The sequence below is a fragment of the Amia ocellicauda genome, chromosome 20 (assembly GCF_036373705.1).
Source record: "Amia ocellicauda isolate fAmiCal2 chromosome 20, fAmiCal2.hap1, whole genome shotgun sequence".
NCBI lineage: Eukaryota > Metazoa > Chordata > Actinopteri > Amiiformes > Amiidae > Amia > Amia ocellicauda.
The window spans coordinates 16,514,597-16,536,703 of record NC_089869.1 but is presented as its reverse complement, the minus strand read 5'-3'; the positions used below and the strand labels follow the sequence as shown (position 1 = coordinate 16,536,703).

General features: G+C 38.2%; 1 protein-coding gene across 7 annotated transcripts in view; it reads left to right on the top strand.

Moving 5' to 3' along the window:
• The window catches only part of zmiz1a (zinc finger, MIZ-type containing 1a), a 144,375-nt gene that overhangs the window by 49,729 nt on the left and 72,539 nt on the right, over positions 1–22,107 (top strand). For all 7 annotated transcript variants that reach the window (XM_066693848.1, XM_066693851.1, XM_066693846.1 and 4 more), the window contains exon 3: positions 8,302–8,376. The gene's annotated coding sequence lies outside the window, so the exon portion shown is untranslated. The remainder of the gene's footprint in view (positions 1–8,301; positions 8,377–22,107) is intronic.

The following is a 22,107-nucleotide window of genomic DNA, read 5'->3' as shown; positions in this document are numbered from 1 at the left end:
CCGAGCAGCAACCTAGAAAAGTTATGACTGTTCTACAGGTAGAGGTCAGTCCTAGATCTTAGCTGAGAAAACTGCACAATATCCAACACACAGTAATGGAAAGCACTACCATCTATAGGCAATTTAATCTCCAAAATAGTTTTCTTTTCTATAGAGCGAAAAAGGTGGGCAGCATATGATGCCCTGAATGCAGTGGCTTGGAATTAAATTCAGTGTGTGTAGTGCAACACATTTCCATCTGGCTCTATCAATTGTATCCAGGATGCCTGCAGAGGATTTACCGAGAGATTCTTTAAAATGATAAACAGATGCCCATAAACAGGGATTTAGATTGCAAGGGGAAAGAGTTACGATAATTGCTAGGTGCATTAGACTCATTTCCATAGATGAAAACCCACGTCTGTCAGTAAATTTAGCAGTCCCCTGGTTTTCATTTCTGTGTCATCGTTGTAAATGTTTCAGTCAGTCGGTCACGTGTCTGAAATTCTGCGGTAGACTGTCAGAGTCCCTGGGCTAGGACCAAGTGTTGGTGGTTGGCAGTCTTGGCAGCCAATGTGTCTAACTGGAGTTGGGAATAAAGAGGCCTTGTTAACTTTAATGCCACTGTGGAAAGTTTGGGTTCCCCGAGAGCACGTGGATATTGAAAATAATTAAATATCTTTGCCTTTGTCTTTACCTTTGCCATTCAGTTAGGAAGATGCTAAATATATTTAACAAAATGTACATTGACTGCAAATAATTGCTTCCCATAACGGACAGAACTTTCTATGTTTTGTAAAAGGGCGGATAACAAATAATGAAATTGGCAGTGTTTTATTATTTCTCAGCTCCTAAAATATAAATTGAGTTGCAATGTGTGCACAGCATGGTTTTTACTACCTAGCTCTGTGCCTTTGACATCTGATTTTTAACATGTTTTCTCAGGTTGAATTGGTACTGTGGGTAGCATGACAGACATCTGTATACTGTATACAAAAATATAAATACATCAATATAAAATATTTAAAAAAATGATACATTATTATCTGTGGGTCCTGACATTTTATTTTTTACCCATTTAAAAAATCTAGCATTCTTTCAAAATATATGTTTTTGATTTTTGTTTGGGAGACAGGAAGCAACAAGATTGTGGACAGTATGATACCACTCTCTAAGGCTGTCTATGCAGAGCACATATATATGAAGATGTTTGGGTGATGGATTGCAAATACTACTGTGAGGGTAGAATTTGATTAAATAAAACTTAGAGAAATGGAAGCTCACATTGGTTCTGCCTGAACTCAGCCTGCTTTGCTGAGCTGGAAAAAAAATGTGTACTGTGCTATCAGTTTAGCAGACTTCAAACTGCAAGACATAACCAGTTCCAATTAAAACTAAAACGGAAAGAGATTTATTATTCATGTCTTAAGTAGTTTTATGTTAAGGAGGCTGATGTCTAGTATTGCATAGCAATTGAAAGTAGTTGAAATGCTAATGTTCGTTGTCCCATAGATCCTCCATTCTGGCATTCTAATATTTTGATCATAATTTGTGATATTATATCATTAGCAGGTATTAGTGCTTTCAAATTTTGTGCTACACTTTGTAATTTTCTGCCTTTGATTATATTTGAAGTGCTTATTCAGGTGCGGTGCAGACGTTAGAGTGCAGATTTTATTCCTTTCTTTCTGTGCAGTTACACCATCATCATCTGATCAATAACACAGTGCTTTTGTCAGCATCCCCTTCACCATTTCCAGTGCCTAGTTACAGTTTAATGGCCATATGAAGACATTGTAATCTCCCCTCCCCTGGCATAATATACCCAGTAAAGCTTCACGCTTCATACAAAGCATAGAGAAATAATTGTAATGTTACGATATTATCTGCATTAACATTGAGCTTATTTTTTGCCAATTATAATAAATGTTTATTTTGATTTGCCTGTGGGGAAAAAAGAAATACACAGTGGTTCCTCAGTTTACAATGCCATCGATATTTCAGTTGACAATCTGCCTCCCATAGGGTCCCGTAATTTCTAATAATACATTTTCAATTAACGATATGTTTACGATATCAAGCAACCAACAATTTCGGCCAATCGGAGCACTGGACTCGCTAGGCCTCAGCCAAACAGCGATGCCCTCTTATGAGCATTTGGAGCTCAGTTGGGTTGCTTTTCAGTGTTTGATGTGTATTGCTTTCTCTCTCATGCTCTACATCACCCCCTTCAAGTCCCATTATCAAGTTCCCAACAACGATAATATAATGTATGTTAATGCATTTATCATTAAATGTTTTAATTTGTGATGCGTAGATTGTAAACATCCCTCCAAACATTAGCAGCAAGACTTTCTGTGTTCAAGATCGCCTCTCGCATGATGTCACAGGTTGAAGAGACTTCTGATTGTACTTGCCTGTATAGGAAATTGTTGTATTTGTGAGAACTATTTGAACATCTTTAAAAGTCACATTCAGATATGCCCAAATGTTGTATTGTAGCAGGTTGCTGTGTTATAATCACTAATTGTATAAGCTTGTTCATATTTCGGCGGTGTAGATGCAATTGATTTCGTGGAACCAATTGATATCGTTAACCAAGGCACCACTGTATGTATATGTATGTGTATGTGTGTGTATTTATTTATGTATGTATCTGTGTATGTATGTATATATATATATATTCCTTCTAGTGCCACTGGCCTAAATGAATTATTCAGATCTGCACATTGCGTGTTTCACTGGCCTCTACGTTTAATGGCATCTATTTGAGATTAATCCAAATGTAAGATGATCGCAGCGTGCTAGATACTCCACTGAGATTGCTTGCAATTATTCTGTGTGCAAGTTAAATAATGCCAAAATGAAAAAAATGATTAGACACTCTGGAATGAATAACATTAAATGCTTTCTTTTTGTATTCACTAGCAGCCAGATAGGTCATCCTAAATTGCTAAGAAGTTGTGAAAACATGAAATCGATCATATATAAGGCATCTATCTTTTTTGGCATTCGGGTTTTTAGCAGTTGCACCCTACTAGGCTGCTGTAAAGTTTTACTGTCCATGCATCAAGCATAATCTAACCTGTAGACAAAACAGGCTCTTGAATTATCAGTATTTTTTGGTCATTGTTAACTATCTGCACATTTATATATGTTATTCTTAATGAAGTCTGATTGGATTGGATTTAACAGATTGTATTGGGTGTGCCGTGAAATCTAAAGCAGAGCTCTGTTTTGCCTGAATCAGCTACTCCATGAGTAAGTTTTAAACCTTGTGTATGAACATGGTTACAAAACTGTTTAATGTGGATGCTGACCCTGCCTTTTCAAGTGAGTGTGAACGCTTAGAATGGTTTGAAACCTCCATTATAGATGTCTGTATTCAGGACAGAATCTGAGTACTTTCCATCTTGCCCTGGCATTCAGGCTCTCCTCTGCAGTACCTGGGATAATGGAGTGAACAATTACAAGTTGCGCTATACATGATCCAGAGAGTAATCCACTGTAAACAGGAAACCTATACATGGCTCCCACACAAATGCTGTGGCTATGAAAGAGGCATCAAAATGGGCCTCCAACAAGCATTTCAAGGTAGCAGGTCTGCGTAATGGATGTAATAAACCAAAGATCTGCTTATCTGTTGGAGAAATGAATATGATTCCTGCGTTGTTTTAATTTGTTTAATATCTCCTTTGTCTGCATTTTTAACAAGTGTTAATTACAAATCCTTCCAGGGACACTTTTGATTATCTTTATTATAATTATTATAATATTTCTTAACAGACGCCCTTATCCAGTGTGACAAATGTTACAATATATCACATATATATATACTCATTTATACAGCTGGGATTTTTACTTGCGCAATCTAGGTAAAATACCTTTTTCAAGGGTATAACAGCAGTGTCCCCCAACTGGGATTGAACCCACAATGCTCCGCTCCAGAGTCCAGAGCCCTAAACACTACTCCACACTGTGGCCCGTGTTTGTATGTTTACAGTTAATGGTAGTGTCAGTCAAAAGCATAGGTGCAGTATTAATATTAAACATTATTAAAACCTTAAGTCCCTGGGTAAAACCAAAATCTTGCCTATTATAAGAAAGCTTTAATACAGTGAAAGTGTGCACTGTGGTGTTTACTACACGTTGCGTATGAATATCCAATTACACGTGGTTAATTTAAGACAAATGGTCCATTTCATATGAGTTTTTTAGCTTGGGAATATAACATGTACTAAACTGAGTTTAATGCAAAATATATAGGTATAAACACCTTTTTTGGCACCCTTGATAAAAATTTGCATATAGGTTGAGCTCAAATGATTTTAAACCTAGATATTACATAGCAGTGCATTAGTACCCAGTACATAAATTTCATATTGGGACATTTGGAGATTGCAGTAATAGTTATCAAAGGCTGATTTTAAAATATATTAATTTGCAATTACAACTGCAACATAGTTCAAACTGTAATAAATCATTACCTAGTGCTTTGTTGGGAATCAAATGCAATCTTCAGTAAATTGATTCTGTTTGCATCACAGGAATATTGAATTTTGATTTTAAGGAGTTAACACTTTTTTTTACAGAATATTGTAAAAACAATACTAAATAAACAAACAACAAAAAAAACTTTATTTCCATAATATACAATTTTTGTTCTAGGACACATTAAGAAAGATTTCTGCGATAAACAAATCTCCACTGATGCTTCTGCAGGGTGCACATTTTCTTATTTATTAATCATTAGAGAGAATGCTCCAAAATGCAATAAAGCAAGCATTCAGTACATAGTCAAAATATTAAGGAAGTTGACTTTACTGTTCAGTTGACCTTTAATCTTAATATTAAAAGAGACGGGTTAAAAAATGCTTTGAGGGGCAAAAAATTAAAGAAACAAACCAACTACAATTTAAGAATGTGTACGAATATGCCATAGAAATGCTTTCATACATGCCTATCACTCACATGCTTTCATGCTACGAATGCATTGCCAAGACTGCGGGGTGAATTGAAGTTCAGATGTCTGGATGAAAGACCCTGTTATTATAATATTTTAGTCTTCACTTAATGCAATGTAGATCATAAAATGTATTGAATAATCAGTCAGCACCATTCTTTACAATGTAGATTGTTACATAATCCTCTTACTAATCAATCTGACATTTAAAATACAATTTGATTCCAAATATAGCATTTTGAAGTACGTCCTAAAGGATTTCATAGATGTTTGAGTATTATTTTGTGTAGAAATATGTATCCATAACAAAGGGAAATTACATGAATGGGTAATGTACCCCAATGGTATGGTCTTTTAGTGTGTTTTCTACATTTCCTCAGCATTATATACAACACTATAATGACCACATACAGTAGGATATTTTGGTACTTGCAAAACCCCATTCTGGCAATGTAGCTAAACAAGAAATGGGATGTCTACAACAGGTCCCAAAGCATCTTCAAAGAGTCTCTCTGCATCAAGAGTCTTGTAAGATTGCTTCCTTTGTGAAACGCACAAGCCGTGCTTTACACACAATTGGAGAGATTGCAGCATTTACCCATAAAAAAGAAAAAAAGAAACCAGTTTTAAATTATGAGCGCTGTTGGAAGGTACACAAAAGAAAACCTTTACAACAGGTGCACAAATGGGATGGGTATCCCTCATAAGATAAGGTTGTATTTCTCAAGGTTCTCAAGATATCAAGCCGACTTGATACTAACTGTTATTGCAAAACATCAAACCGTTGATGTCAACAGTTTGAGACACAATCTGCAAGGATTTAGTTTTGCTTCAGAGATATATAATATTTTCACAATCTGAGGAATGGATTCATGTGGATGTGATCCAAGACCTGAACTGTGCCATACTGGACTAAATTTAGACTGAAAATGAAAGGATGGGGGGAATAAAACTTATAACGTAATGAGTGTAATTACTCTTTTCAACGTGTACACGGAGAGGAAGAGAAGAGATCCATAAGGAATAAGGCTGTGGGAAGATTTAAAGTGAGGGCATCACAAAACAAATTGTGTATAATTACATGTGCAGGGGTCATTCATTATTTTAATTCCATTGCTATTTTTAAAAATGTCTTTAGAATTCTGTGAATATATTTCGGAACATTCTTTGTTTGATGTTTCCATTATACAAACATAGAGGATTACACACTCATCTCCAACTATGATGGTATTAGTTTTCTACTTTCAGTGTATTCTTGTTTGTCCGTGTACTGCCGGATTCATGCTAAAGGTATTTTACACTGATGTCACTTAGTTCAAAACAAGCAAGCATGGACCTGCCCTGGTGTAGCATGCTTGTAATGGGATTTTCTTCCCAGAGCTAATAGTTCATACTGCACACCTTGAGGTCAGCCAAGTTTATCAAATTAGCAGTTTGTGTCTGTGCTAAAAAGTCCTTGTATGTCTTGTTTACTGATCATTCTGATGTTTGTTTGTTTGTTTGTTTGTTTGTTTGTTTGTTTGTTTGTTTGTTTAGTAGATGAATGTGCACATACAGTGAGGGGAAAAAAGTATTTGATCCCCTGCTGATTTTGTACGTTTGCCCACTGACAAAGAAATGATCAGTCTATCATTTTAATGGTAGGTGTATTTTAACAGTGAGAGACAGAATAACAACAACAAAATCCAGAAAAACGCATTTCAAAAAAGTTATACATTGATTTGCATGTAAATGAGGGAAATAAGTATTTGATCCCCTATCAATCAGCAAGATTTCTGGCTCCCAGGTGTCTTTTATACAGGTAACGAGCTGAGATTAGGAGCACTCTCTTAAAGGGAGTGCTCCTAATCTCAGCTCGTTACCTGTATAAAAGACACCTGTCCACAGAAGCAATCAATCAATCAGATTCCAAACTCTCCACCATGGCCAAGACCAAAGAGCTGTCCAAGGATGTCAGGGACAAGATTGTAGACCTACACAAGGCTGGAATGGGCTACAAGACCATCGCCAAGCAGCTTGGTGAGAAGGTGACAACAGTTGGTGCGATTATTCACAAATGGAAGAAACACAAAATAACTGTCAGTCTCCCTCTGTCTGGGGCTCCGTGCAAGATCTCACCTCGTGGAGTCTCAGTGATCATGAGAACAGTGAGGAATCAGCCCAGAACTACACGGGAGGATCTTGTTAATGATCTCAAGGCAGCTGGGACCATAGTCACCAAGAAAACAATTGGTAACACACTACGCCGTGAAGGACTGAAATCCTGCAGCGCCCGCAAGGTCCCCCTGCTCAAGAAAGCACATGTACAGGCCTGTCTGAAAGTGTTGTGGTCAGATGAGACCAAAATCGAGCTCTTTGGCATCAACTCAACTCGCCGTGTTTGGAGGAGGAGGAATGCTGCCTATGACCCCAAGAACACCATCCCCACCGTCAAACATGGAGGTGGAAACATTATGCTTTGGGGGTGTTTTTCTGCTAAGGGGACAGGACAACTGCACCGCATCAAAGGGACGATGGACGGGGCCATGTACCGTCAAATCTTCGGTGAGAACCTCCTTCCCTCAGCCAGGGCATTGAAAATGGGTCGTGGATGGGTATTCCAGCATGACAATGCACACAGCCAAGGCAACAAAGGAGTGGCTCAGGAAGAAGCACATTAAGGTCCTGGAGTGGCCTAGCCAGTCTCCAGACCTTAATCCCATAGAAAATCTGTGGAGGGGGCTGAAGGTTCGAGTTGCCAAACGTCAGCCTCGAAACCTTAATGACTTGGAGAGGATCTGCAAAGAGGAGTGGGACAAAATCCCTCCTGAGATGTGTGCAAACCTGGTGGCCAACTACAAGAAACGTCTGACCTCTGTGATTGCCAACAAGGGTTTTGCCACCAAGTACTAAGTCGAAGGGATCAAATACTTATTTCCCTCATTAACATGCAAATCAATTTATACGTTTTTTGAAATTCGTTTTTCTGGATTTTTTTGTTGTTATTCTGTCTCTCACTGTTAAAATACACCTACCATTAAAATTATAGACTGATCATTTCTTTGTCAGTGGGCAAACGTACAAAATCAGCAGGGGATCAAATACTTTTTTCCTTCACTGTACAATATTGTCAACTTTCCTGAAAGATTAAAAGATACGTCAGAGTTGCGGTTATTCATAGTCTGTAAGAATGACTAGTTACAAACCACTACTCAGAGGTGTTCATTTTCCAGGACAGCTAAACTGAGACAAATAAAAAACAAAACTTGAAAGTCTGTTAATTCAGATATTTTGCATCCAGATCATTTTAATAGGGAACGGAGATGGGATTATATATGGAAAATCCACTGGATTATACGAGATGTTCTTTTTTTTTCCAGGCAAAACCTATGATCAATGAGGATTTAAAGGGGGCTTAACTGAGTGCTTCAAGAAGAATTCCAGAACATCGTTAGGTAAGATACTTGATTTCTTGTTCTTTGCTGGTGAGGAATAACAGTGATTTCTGCACATTCAATGCAAACTGCTGTACCAGGTCTGGTGCAATGCATATACACCGATCAGCCATAACATTATGACCACCTGCCTAATATTGTGTAGGTCCCCCTTTTGCCGCCAAAACAGCCCTGACCCGTCGAGGCATGGACTTCCCTAGACCTCTGAAGGTGTGCTGTGGTATGTGGCACCAAGACGTTAGCAGCAGATCCTTTAAGTCCTCTAAGTTGTGAGGTGGGGCCTCCATGGATCGGACTTGTTTGTCCAGCACATCCCACTGATGTTCGATTGGATTGAGATCTGGGGAATTTGGAGGCCAAGTCAACACCTTGAACTCGTGATTCATCAGACCAGGCCACCTTCCTCCATTGCTCCGTGGTCCAGTTCTGATGCTCACGTGCCCATTGTAGGTGCTTTCGGCAGTGGACGGGTCAGCATGGGCACCCTGACTGGTCTGTGGCTACGCAGCCCCATACGCAACAAACTGCGATGCACTGTGTGTTCTGACACCTTTCTATCAGAACCAGCATGAACTTTTTCAGCAATTTGAGCTACAGTAGCTCGTCTGTTGGATCGGACATAACGGGCCAGCCTTCGCTCCCCACGTGCATCAGTGAGCCTTGGACGCCCATGAGCCTGTCGCCGGTTCACCGCTTTTCCCTCCTTGGACCACTTTTGATAGGTACTGACGACTGCAGACCGGGAACACCCCACAAGAGCTGCAGTTTTGGAGATGCTCTGACCCAGTCGTCTAGCCATCACAATTTGGCCCTTGTCAAAGTCGCTCAGATCCTTACGCTTGCCCGTTTTTCCTGCTTCTAACACATCAACTTTGAGGACAAAATGTTCACTTGCTGCCTAATATATCCCACCCACTGACAGGTGCCATGATAACGAGATTATCAGTGTTATTCACTTCACCTGTCAGTGGTTATAATGTTATTGCTGATCGGTGTATTTTGGAGGTGTTTTGTTCACCACTGAACCTGATGAGAGAACTCTGAGATCCAGTCACAGTTTCATAGCTCTAAACAAGGGCCTTGTGTTCTGTAACTTTAACAAAGCTTGACAAAACATTCATATGATCACTCGTAATTGCTCATTGACTCTCTTCCTAGTTCACCATCCTATATAAACACTTTTAACCCCTTCAAATGCAAAACAAGAGGAATGTTTAAATTAGAATGACAGACAATACTAAAATATGATTTGGAGTGGCTTGTGTCTGGAATAAAACTAAAAGCAAGGTTTTAATTGAGGTGTTTCATTCAGTGAGAAAGGAGGCCTTTAATAGTGGGAGGACTTTAATTATTATTTTATGTTTTTAAAATATATATTTCTCCGTGCCTCCAGGGGAGAGTGGAGTCTTGCTCTCTGTGAGTGCCGTGTTGTTGATTTGTCTCTAGGAGCTTGTGGAATCATGCAGCATATTTGAACAAAGAAGCCAGCTACTGCTGCAAAATATGTAAATCTGTCGAGAGCAATCAATGTTTCTTTCCCCAATGCCAACAAAGATGATCTCGATAGCATTATTGCTGAAATGTTTATCAGTGCGTTTCAGGTGAGACGTAATTCAGTGGTTTGTTGTAACAAATAGTGTTTTCAAATTGTTGCATAGTAGCATTGTTCCTGGTATTGAGAGTGCTTGTACAATCACTTTCTGCAGTAAACAGAGATGCACATCCCAGCTCTAGAGATCTGCAGTACCATTCACAGCAAGGGTCTGTCGAGTCATCCTGGACAGTAATGATGTAGTGGATAAATTCTTTCCCTTTCTTATCAGGCATGAGGAGAATAGCACTATATAACCGTAATCTCTAGCACCACCCTTCTATAATAGCACTGGAATGCTGGGAAGTGCTTAAGTATCATTTTTTATTCTATATTAGCATTTTAGTCTAGCGTTTTGTTGGAAGTGTAGAATTCCTTCTATGGAAATTTTTCTCCCAGAAATGTAAACGGTGTTCAAAGGTTATTTATTTTCCAGTCAACATTCAGCATCTTCAGACAATTATATGATTTTTCAGTGAGATATCAGCAATTCCCAGGTCGATACAGTGTGCTTTTATGTTGTTTTTCCTGTTTTGTGCCATTTGAAAAAAAGATTTAAAAAAAAGAAAAAACTCCACATTTGAGTGTAGGTCTTGGAAAACTAAAATATTTGTATTCGCACTTTGTTTTATCTGTTGACAATATGAGGATATTGTTTGAAAAGCATACAAACTTTACAGTTCCACATGTAGTAGAGTACATTGTTTGCAAACTGTATTCATTTTCTAGACATTTTTTTATTGACATGAATACATTAAGGTTTTGGTGGTGGTGTTCATGTTTGCAGTGGTGCTTACAGTAGTTAATGAACTGTTTAATGTGCTTCCGGTTTGCTGCGAACTCAGCCACTGTCCATTTCCGTGTATTGTGGTTGGCTTTTATCTTTAGTACCCCACAAAAATGGAAATGCTGCTCCTTCCTTGGACTAATGTTTTGTTTTGTTTTTGTTTAGCAATCTCTTGCATAGGGAAATGGTATCCTTAACAAGTTCCAGGCAAGAAGTGTAGAAACACTTTGGCTTTTTGTTTTGCTTCTCGTATAAAATGGTTACAGGACACCAAATGGGCCCGAAAGAAGCGGTTATTTCTGTTACACAAGACTTGACCTACCTTACATGCAGCAAAATGCTTGGCCTAAATTTGTGTGCTCTGATCATATGCTGCTTTGTTTTGTGATCAGGAGGTTTGTGACTTGCTGTGTTTTCTGGTGACAACAAATCTTAGGCATTGCTGGAAAAACTGATAAAAACAACTTCTAATACACCAAAACTAAACTCAGATTATTTTTTCTTTCTTTCTTATTACTTATTTTTTCACATACATTGAATTACTTTTGCAGGACGTCCCTATGGCTTTGGTTCATATGGTATAACCTCAAGGCATTGCTTAAACAAGGCCAACAAAATATGTTGTCCCAATACTAAACCGCACCTTATCTATATATCATCACATTACATATCCCATACCACAGTTCTGTAATGCATTCCTTTTTATTATCTATTTTTACTTTTTTTTTTTTCCTGAACAGCACGAAGGTGAATGATTTTAGCAGCATCTGCAATATGCAAATCAAGGCAGGAGGGCTAAGCAATTTCTTAAAAGTAACACTGCTCTTAGATGTGAAATAACTCTCTCCATTACAGTGTCATACCCGTAGTCCTTACATGCATTGATTACATTACTGCAAACAAAGCGAGAATGATAGGAGGTTTGGAGTGAAATATTCAATCATGTTCGTATGAGTTTTTAAGATTTTCCCTTATCATAGTCCTTGAGCAAACTTGAAAACAATCCGGGCTGTGTGTCTCCAGTCACATGGTCTGGAGCTGCTGTAGAGCTGGAATGCTTGCCCTGGTATTTCCTGAAGGTTCATAAACACACACTGAGTGGGGGTTTCATTTCAGCACTACAACAGTGCCACAATGTCCCTACTGAGAGAACAGCTTGTTTCTTTTTTTTAAATAACTAATTGTGCCAGCTCAGAAAGTAAATGTTGAAGAAGTGCAATGTTTTGCAGCAGGGTGTTATACATTAACATGTATGTATATGTATTTTTGATCGTAAACTTGTTATTTATTCTCATCCGCAATGTAGTTTGTTTCACCAAAAATAAAATAATCTTTAACACCCTCACACACACTGATTTGTGATTGAGAATGGTTTTTCGTAACAAGCAAACATGTTCGGGGCTTTATTGTGTTTAATGGGAATTTCCTAGCATTTCAAGCCCATTGGATGCTGCAAGGGTGCAGGACTTAAAAATGGCTAGAGATTAGAAACCAATTAGCCTGATAATTGGTCTGGCCCATGGCTTTTGGAAGACCAGGGACTAAAGCTTTATTTAATGAAATTAGTTTCAGTGTTTCCATGCTGGTTTACCTAATTGGTTTGGAGTGTTACATTCAAGTGTTTAATGAGTACTTTCAAATGAAATTGCTGACGTAAAGGAGAATACTAGTGCATCGTACTTTTTCTGTGTTTTAAATGCAAAACATTGAGTTAATGTGCCTAATAGTTTGCTGTGCTGTGCAGCGATTTCAGCTTGGTCTGATAATTCAACATCGTGATTGGCATTTTACTGTTTTAGTACAAAACTTACTGTCCCAGCCTATTTAAGACAAAATACTTATTGAGGACCACATGATTAAATGCTTATTTATTTACCCATATCTATTTTAATAGTCAATAATCACCTGAGTAATAAGTCTATGCTAATTACCTTTTTATGATGGCCCTTAAAAAGTTTTAGTAATGAGACAAAGGCACAATACTAAGTTGATCTGCTGGGGTTGAAGGCACTATTAGGATGTAGCTCAGCTGAAAGAGTCCATGTTCTTTAATATTGTAATCCTCATTTATTATGCTTTTCCAGAAAAACAGCTTTGAGGTTTATGTTAGGCCATAGAGTTCTGAATTCATTTTGTTTTGTTTTTTAAATGTCTACAACATTTTGGAAGCATTTTGTATAGTGACACAATTTATTTCAAAGCTGATTAAAGAGTACTGCAGAAAGATATTGCAGATTTACCTATAATTCTAATTGTGTAGTATTGCATTATGTCTACTACATATTAGTTAATTAGATTGGTCAAACTAATTTGTTGAGAAATAATTCCCTTTTTATTTTTAAATGTGATTTTATTTAGAAATTAGCCAAGTGGAAAAATAATGTAGTGACTGTCGCTGACTTCAAATAAACCAGAAATTGTTTGCAATTGTGTCATGGCTATTTGAACTGGTAACTGGGGTCGCATGGACATGGAGAGTTAACCTTGCTTGAATCCTGCTTTGAAACAGGAAGGAAACAATTCATTTGGGTTTCCACATTACTGATAGATCCTCCATATGAGTAAACTATAAGCATCAATAATCCTTCTTTGTTTGTTTAGTCTGAATTTTATGACACCTCCTTTATACTTTTAAGTTTGTATCTCCTTGGTGTGTTATTTTTATTTGAATATGTAATTAATTGTTACATTGTTTAAGGAGATCTGGTTGCATTGAGACATTTTCTTATTTTCCCACCCTAGAAGAATTTGTATAAGTATAGCTACTGTGATCACTAGTCCATTTCATTCTTCTTGCATCATACATGCATTCATGTCAAATAAACTTCCCAGAACAAGAGTTAAAAAAAACCGGCAGAAAATAGCATAGATCACAGATGAGACGAGACAAAGTTCAAATAAGGAACTGAGGAGAAAGAAAAACAAAAACAAGAAAACAGCCGAGTTGATTACAGGTATGACGCAGCCAGGCTTGTGGAATTCTGTTGTTGCGGAAAATCCAGCTTTTGACTCACAATTTCAGGAATGTTGACTTTTGTTCACCAAAAATCCCTCGGCCTATCCATTACCTGTAGACCACATCGAGACAAAAGATGCTTGATTTGCCCCGTACAAATTGAGCCTGTTCACAAGCCAACACGTATGGATGCGTTTCCTGCTGACCGTGCTCTCGCTGCCGTCACAGACTTTGACAAGGCACAGGATGGCCCAGGGCAAATCTTTTCTGAAGATTGAAGGAAATAATATCACCTACATTGTAAATTAAATATTTATGTTAAATCATAAAATTATTTACTTTCCTGTCAAAAAATGGAAATGTACTCTTGCACTTACTCTTACACGCATTCTCAGAAACTTTGAATGGTTCTGCTCATAACCAAATGTCACTTTTTTGATGCTGTCACTTTGGCTGCCAATCCATATGCCTCCCTGGGGAACAGATTATTTCTTATTATATTTCTTGTATTGTTTGTGTGAGGACGCATATCAGCACTTTTTAGGCTTTTCACAAGGAAAGACTTGAACTCCATGAAAATAACTGGAGCTTACCTACACATTATTTATTGAACTACAAGGAGAAAAGATTGTTTATTGATCACATTTTTTATCAAATTAGAAGTTTGGTTTAAAACCATCTGCATAAAAAGACATCTTCAATCACAACAAAAAATGGCCAAGCAGTTGTCCAAAACGGAGACATTAATACGTCAACACCAAATTATTGAGATAAAAACGCGAGGTACTATGTATGAATAATGAAGTCATTTTTCAGCTGTCCCTGCGCCGGGATTGTACTGTGCCGTGGCGTTCCTGCTGGAGGCTGTGCGGCTGCTGTAAATAGCCCTCTCTGTATTAAGAGCAGGAATGTAGAGACTCATGGCTGTCCTAACCTCTTCGGCACACAAACTGCTCACATTTCCATGGTGCAGGGAACACGGAAAGCTTGCCCTGTCCATTTCTCCCAATTAAAGTAGGTCACATGATTTGGGAGGTTATTCCACTTTAAATATTGTGCTTATAAACAGTATCCCAAATCTCTTTAAAATTATAATGCTGCAGCAGGTGTAGAAAGATGTTTGTGCACATGTAAGAGCAGATGATGTCTGTTTTCACCTCGTGGAGGGAGGCATTTGTTAGTTTGTTGGTATTATAGATGCTTAGTCAGGGAACACACTGGGAATTATTTTGCCTCGCTCGGTTTTGCCTTTGTTCAGTTGTGCATTTAAAGAAGTCAATTATGATAATGACGATCGTTATACATGTATGTATTGAAAAATATATGTTCTGAATTAGATATGTATCTGATTATGGAACACACCAACGATCATGTATTTAATACAAGTACCAGGTCCGACACATACTCGCCACACATACAGCTGAAAAAAAAACTGCAACTTGAAAACATCAAGAAGCAGCTTAAGATGAGTTTAAACATTAAGCTGTTAAACTGACTCCGTTAACGTGCCAGCGTGTGTGTGTGTGTGTGTGTGTGTGTGTGTGTGGAAAAAAGTAGGTCATTGATTTGGAACATGTACAGTGATTGTGCGCTGGCCTAGAATAGAGCTATAATCAGAGTTCTTTCATACAAAAACAGCTTTTTTTTTCTTTTTTCTTTTTTAAATGGCTGTCTTTTCAAGGTCAGAACAACAAGTCACCTCATCTTATATTTGGGGTACCATACTAGTTTTAAGAGAGCAGGTGTACAGGTGTATTTAAAGAACATGTGTTTACTAATTTATATAAAATGTGAAATTATTACAAAATATTTTATCATGAGTCTGTAATTTTTTTCCATCCAAAAAAGTGTCCACAATCAAAACTACCAATTCTGAAGTGGTACATGCGTTCTTATCGGGTATAAGCCAGACACTAAATCTAACCATTAACCCTATAGTACTGTCCCCATGCACGCATGAGCAGAATACTTGTCCCCTGGGAGAGGGATGTCGGGGAGATTATTGTGTAATGCACAGTCGCTTACATGGGGAGTAATTCTGGTTGAGTGAAAATGATCAAGGGTCAGATGTAGGATAAGCAATGTGTATGGATTGCTCTGGCTTATCATACAGTAGTCCCCAGATCAGCCTGCTTTCTACCACAGCAGTGTACTTTTAACCTTGCTTGGTCAGGCAAATGAACAGTTGAGTGCAAGGCCGTACTGTTAAAGGGGTTAAAGGGAAGATACGGTGGACAGATTCTTTCAGTGGAAGTCCAGATTCATATCTTTGATAACATACATCTGACGTGTTAGGGTTGGGGAAAGTGGCATCGCCATTATCATTTAGCAAGCGTCTAATCATAACTAAATATTGACATCCTTTTTTCCACAAAGGTTTCGGTTTATTTCCGCCTCATGTTATCCGTGCACCGTTGAGCTCTTTAAGCAGGAGGTTTTATGAATTTGGTCCTATTAAAAGTGATTGCACTATGGAGCTGACAATTAGAATCGATAACACAAAGAATATAAACTTGTCAAATTACTAATAATAATGGTATAGAGACAAAGAACAGTGTTTTTCTAGTATAATCACTGCAAAGAAAAGGTAATAAGTGCAAGGTCAAGGTGAAACAGACTATAGTCTTTCTTGTTTAAAACTATAAATGGCTTTCATACCAGTAGCAAAAATGCTTTACCCAGTTACAAAGTAAGACTCCTGGAAGACTGTTTTGTGTGAGGTACTGTTTGACCCAATGGTGCAAAAATGCATGGCTTTGAACAAGCCAAGACATGATCTCACTCTCTGCTGCCAAAAGGGCTCGAGTAGACACATGCACACGCACCAGATGTAAAGTTGTTACCTCCACAGATTTACTTCATTGCAACATCAGAGCACAACAAAACATTTAATGAGGATTCTATGTAACCACTTTACATCCTTCTATGATGTGCAGATAAGAAAAGGAGCTCTTGAGAACTTCCGAACAGATTTATTAAACAAATTAAATCAAAGCGTGTCTAAAATATGAAATAAATTATTTTCAAGAGCTTGCAAAATGTTTTCTTAACCAGTTTACTTATATAAAACAGCACAAATGCTTTGAATTAACTACAGAGAGGTTGTAATCGTAGAATTAGAGGCGTCGCAGACTATTATCACAGTGTTGGGGGAAGAACAGAAAGAAATAATAAACTTTTCTAAAAAGGTGGTAGCCTCTGTCTGTCAGAGCAGTGGCTGGACTGGGAACACATGATTGGTATCAGCCAGCACATCTAAATGTTAAATTCCCTGGCTCATCCACACCCCAACTTAATGTTTAAAAATAAAAAAAAAAACAAGTTGAACTTGCCAACAATTTACTGTGATCAAGCTAAAACAAACACTCCCTTTTTTATCATGTTTCAAAATCAAATAATTGCCTTAACCAGCAACGCGTCCATTTTTTTCCAAGCCTTATTTCCATGGCAGTGTTTTAGATCAACAGCTGAAATATTTGCACAACAATTGAAGGCCTGTCTAAATGTCATTTTAGAAAGCTGAACTGTATGTCAAACATGTAGGGTATTTCTACATTGTAACTACTGCTTATAAATGAGGTGTGTAAAGTAACTGTTTTATGTAATGTAAGAAATGTCACATGTAGGAATATAAGACCATTTTCTAAAATTGTCCTAAGTTAAAGCCTATTCCTGTTCATGCAGTATTTAATTTAAAGGTTATTATAAAGTATTTTTTATGTTATGATGAGGATCAAGAATCTGTCCAAATCACTGACAAACAAATCTATCAGTTGAAGGGTCAGCTCTACCTTCTGCCCTCCTTCTGAATTTCCACACGCATGTGCAAAGTGTGCTGTGCGTGATGTGAACATGTGAAGGGAGCGAGGGGTTATGGGTTCACAGCAGGGGTGATCTGTAATGACTGAAACTGTAGGCCTCTCCAAAACAATCATGCTCTTTTGGGTATTTGTGAGGAGGCCAGGCCCCTCAGCTACACCCCCGAAACTCAACTTTCATTCTTTCCTTGCTCTTTAATACTCGGTCCTCTTGGTGGGTTTTGTGTTTGTTTTCTTTCTGAAAATTTGAAATTTTCGTCTCTAATTATTTTGGCATGACCTTTACTTGTGACAGAAGCAGAACATGTCCTTCAAACATTAACAGATTTAGCTTTTTGCATCTTGAACTTTGAACAAAAATATGAATTATGTAATTTAAACTGGTAAATGTCTGTTTTTTGTTTAGAAAATTTGAATTCAATTTGTCCAGTTGAGAGAGGAAAAAAAAAATATTATAAGAAATATTATTAATTTATTGCACCAAGAAATGTAGTGGTTATTGTCAATCACAAGATAAACAGTTGTTTTTGGAAGAATAATTCAACTCAATCTACATGTCTCCAATGCCTGCTTTTCTGCCCCAATACTAAAGTGTTGTTTCTGACAGCAAATCTGTGACAAATACTGACTCTGCTGGCCAGTTTTGCATACTGCTGCTGTGCATGTTTAAGGAACCATGGATCTATTAATCAAATCATTGGATTGTTTTTGCTTCCTGAGCTGCAGTGTCTAAAAAGCACCATTCATGTTCAGGGTTTCTTCTTCCTTTAACATGCATTTCATGGTTTTGATTAAATGCTTTACAATGAAACTTGAACCCTTTTCCATGTCACGCCTGCAAAGTTTAAGATCTTCCCATCTTTTATGCGGTCGGCATCTAGGTCTTTTTCCGTCTCTTAGTATCCAAGAAATAAAGCTTTATTTTCAATCTTTTCTTGTTGTCCTTGTTGGAATCAACTTTCTTGATTTTAGGAGCCTATGATCTGATGATGTAACAAGGTTTTTAATTGTATCTTAAGAAAAGGAGGGGTGTGGTCAGATATCAAATTTGGAGGGAACAAGGTGACTGCTATGAGATGAAGGCAAGTCTAGCAGCTGTTGTTTTGTGCGACTGGCTTCTGTGGGAATGTGTGCTCTACTCCAGTATCTTCAGTTCTTGAGCAGCTGAATGAAACCATGATATGGGGGAGTCTTGATGCTTTACTTTTCTTGTAATGCGGCTTTTCATTTTAGTAAACTGTTCAATCAAAACTAAGGCTAATGAAATCAACTACTTTAATAGGCACTTTCATAACCATTCCAAGTACTGAGGAATCTCAACTAATAAACAAGTTTCTGTTCCATAGAAGAAATCGATGGCAAGGGTTTATACTTAATAGGCTAATCTACAATCTGACAAGATAATATTGCGTAGGTATTTTCTCTGCACTGAATGCTGACGCCGAAGTGTGTCCCATTGAACGCTTGTAGCTTCACCCTACACCCTACGCCCTCACTCACTCAAGTGCACACGCAAAGTGTACGTTTGTCGAAGGGTGTAGGCAGCAAGTGTGCAATTTGGGCCGCAGCCCATTTCATTGGGATCAAACTTTTTTGTCGTACAGATTTAATCGTATGGATTGACATGTTCCAACAATACTTTTATTGATATTTTGATTCGGACCAAAGCACAGATATTGATGGCAGTTAGCATTACATGCGACAAAGAACCCTCTGTCGGATAGATAGCCGTCGAGTGTTCGAATCGGAATTTGGGAATGATGGGCGGATCAAAGTGTTAGTTTTGTCTGGGCCTTGGCCTGTAATTGTGTTGCTTTACGTTATGTACCTATCAAATCTTGATATCATACATAAATACTATCAAACTTTACCCCCTCTGTAGCAGTTGTGGGCTATGCAGTACTGAAGGAAGAATTGACCGCAACACAGGAAAGCCAGTTGACCTGATTGGCTGGAATCATCCTCAGTCTGCGATGCGTCTCTAAGAAAATGTTTAATTTGCCGCATGCATCCTAGATTGACACATTTTAACATTACATAATTGTTTGTATAACAAGTAAAATATCAGCTTCCAGATTTAGTCTTTATCGGCATCCTTTTCCCAAAACAATGTAAGCCAGTAGTTATTTTAAGAACAAGGTCTTCTCGTGGCTTTTATTTTTCTGGTGGGGGTAAAGGAAGGGCATCTCCACATACCTTTGGATGCTTCCTTTTCTTTTTTCTATAATACAATCAATCTAATCATAATTTTCACCCTTACCTTTACAAAAATAAGTGCTTACAGTGTCTGTAATAAAGAATCAGTTCGTGGCGGATGCAAGCTCTCCCGGCCTGATTTATTGTCCTCGTTCTGCCCTAAAGAGTTGGGCAGTTAGCTTAATACAAAACAGAAGGACCAACAACATTTGCATGCCTTTTTAACATTGGCTGGAAGGGCTTTTATTAAAAATCACCCTATGGGGTGGACCCTGCTGTGTAAATGGTTGAGGGCAGAAAGGTTTCAGCCTAGATTTCTCAGACTAAACTGCAAAGGAGAAACCATGTAATTTAATGTGGAGTTTAAAACCAGCTCTTTTTTGTTTTGGTTAATTTTAAAGATAATTTTTTCTTGTTTAACCTTATTTTTGTTCCACGGGAGCCACTTTTCAATGACAGAGGGGTTCATCTGTACATACACTTCCAGGCTAGTAAAGCACAGAGCAGCCTGCAGCAAATGGGCTGCAATCCCTCGAGATTTAACCCTTCTGACCTCCAAGATGCAATGTGGGAGTTTAATTACATGGTGTGGCGAAACTATGGCTTTCTTATTTTTATATAACAAATGCCATTTTATTATTAAAAAAAGACAGAGAAAATAAACTGATGCTGCAGGAGCCCCCCCTGAACACTGACGTGATATAAAGGGGAGGGCTTAGACCAATCCAGTGCACACAAAACAGTGTGTTTACCTGTTCGGCAAGGACACAACAGCCTGCCGTGGTTTTAGTTGCTCCAATTAACTTATTTACTGAATTGAGTGAATCCCAGCATGAAGGATGAGGTGTAATAACTGATACTGTTTGTTTCTCTGCCTTGTTTTTTTAAAGCTTTTAATGTGTTGCCACTGCATTGATTAACCTTCCATTTACAAGCTATTTTTACCCTCTTGGCACGGCAAGAACCATCTACACACAAAGGCATTCAATGAAACAAGGGTAGTATTAAACCCTTATTGACAAGCCTGCCTATTTACCCTGTGATTGCTTGCATCATTCCTCCTGTACGGAACGTGCTCCTGATGACATTATTTGGTTAAGATTCTTGCCACGTGAAGTAATGGAGAAGCATCCCTTCAGCATTTCTACGGATCTTTTTAATTATCAGTCTAGTCAGTCTAATGAAGAACACACTCATTTTATGTAATGAGGTCATGTCAATTTTAAACATCCCTCGTCCTGCACCGCAAAGAATAGGCTGTTAAAACAATGGGCAACAACGTGCTGTCATATGCACGGCACATTACTAATCTCCAGAATCCCTTTAAGGATTAGCTTTATCATACACCAATCCCATACACGCATTATCAGTTATAGTTTTGCAGCCTCATTTAATTATTCATCTGACGATCTATTGTAAACAAACAAACCAACAAATATTTTTAATCTTTTCTTTAATCTGTACATTTTTCAGTGTTGGTTGCTTTTCAGTGCTTTTGTCATCACAAACTGTTTGGATGTGTAAGCCTTCCCAGCAGTTCCTAATCTGTGTGAGAAGACGAGCCCGAAATCAAGAAATCTCGCAGATGTTGTGCTGTAAGAATGCTTCCTTTCTGCAGCCTCTTGGTTCAATCTGGCTAGTTTTGCCTTTTTTCGCAAGACAGATTACTTCTGCTAACCTCCTTTCAACGGCCCTGTTCAAGGGTCTGCCTTTATGCCTGGCGGGTTGAAGAATTCCTCCAGACATTGTGCAGGCCCTTAGATCATTACAAGCCTCCTTCTGAGGGCCTTTGTTCTTCCTGCAGCTCGATAGCTGAGCTGACATCCACAATCGCACTATTTCAAAATGAACACCAAGCCAGAATGTCTTGTCTCCTAATGCATCCGTGAACTGAAAACAAACTATTCTGTCACTCCCTTCCCCCCTCCTCCTTTAAATCTGTTCGTCTTTTAATAAAAGATCAGACAGCTTATTACAGTGGTGTAAAAACACAAGCCTTACTTTCCCTATAAACTTTAATTCACCTCCCTTAAAGCCCACAACGCACATCAAGAGTAACTCAGTAGACGACTCTGCGGAGAAAGATTGAGCTAAAAAGGTACTGATTAATCTGGACTTCGTTAACACGCTGAGCAACATAAGACAGGAAAGCAAAGGGTCTGAGATATAAAAAGCTCTGAACTGCAAACTAAAAGCATAGTTGTTCTAAACGTACTCAAAAATAAAATGTGTGAGTCTCTGTGTGTGTTTGTTGATACATGTGGCTTCTGAGACCTGTTGTTAAGCCAGTTGTCTCGTCTGCGCAGAATGAACGGAGACGGCAAAGTTGGAGTTTCAGTTTCAGAGAGCGGCCGGTCCTCCTGACTCTGACCAGAGACAAGGC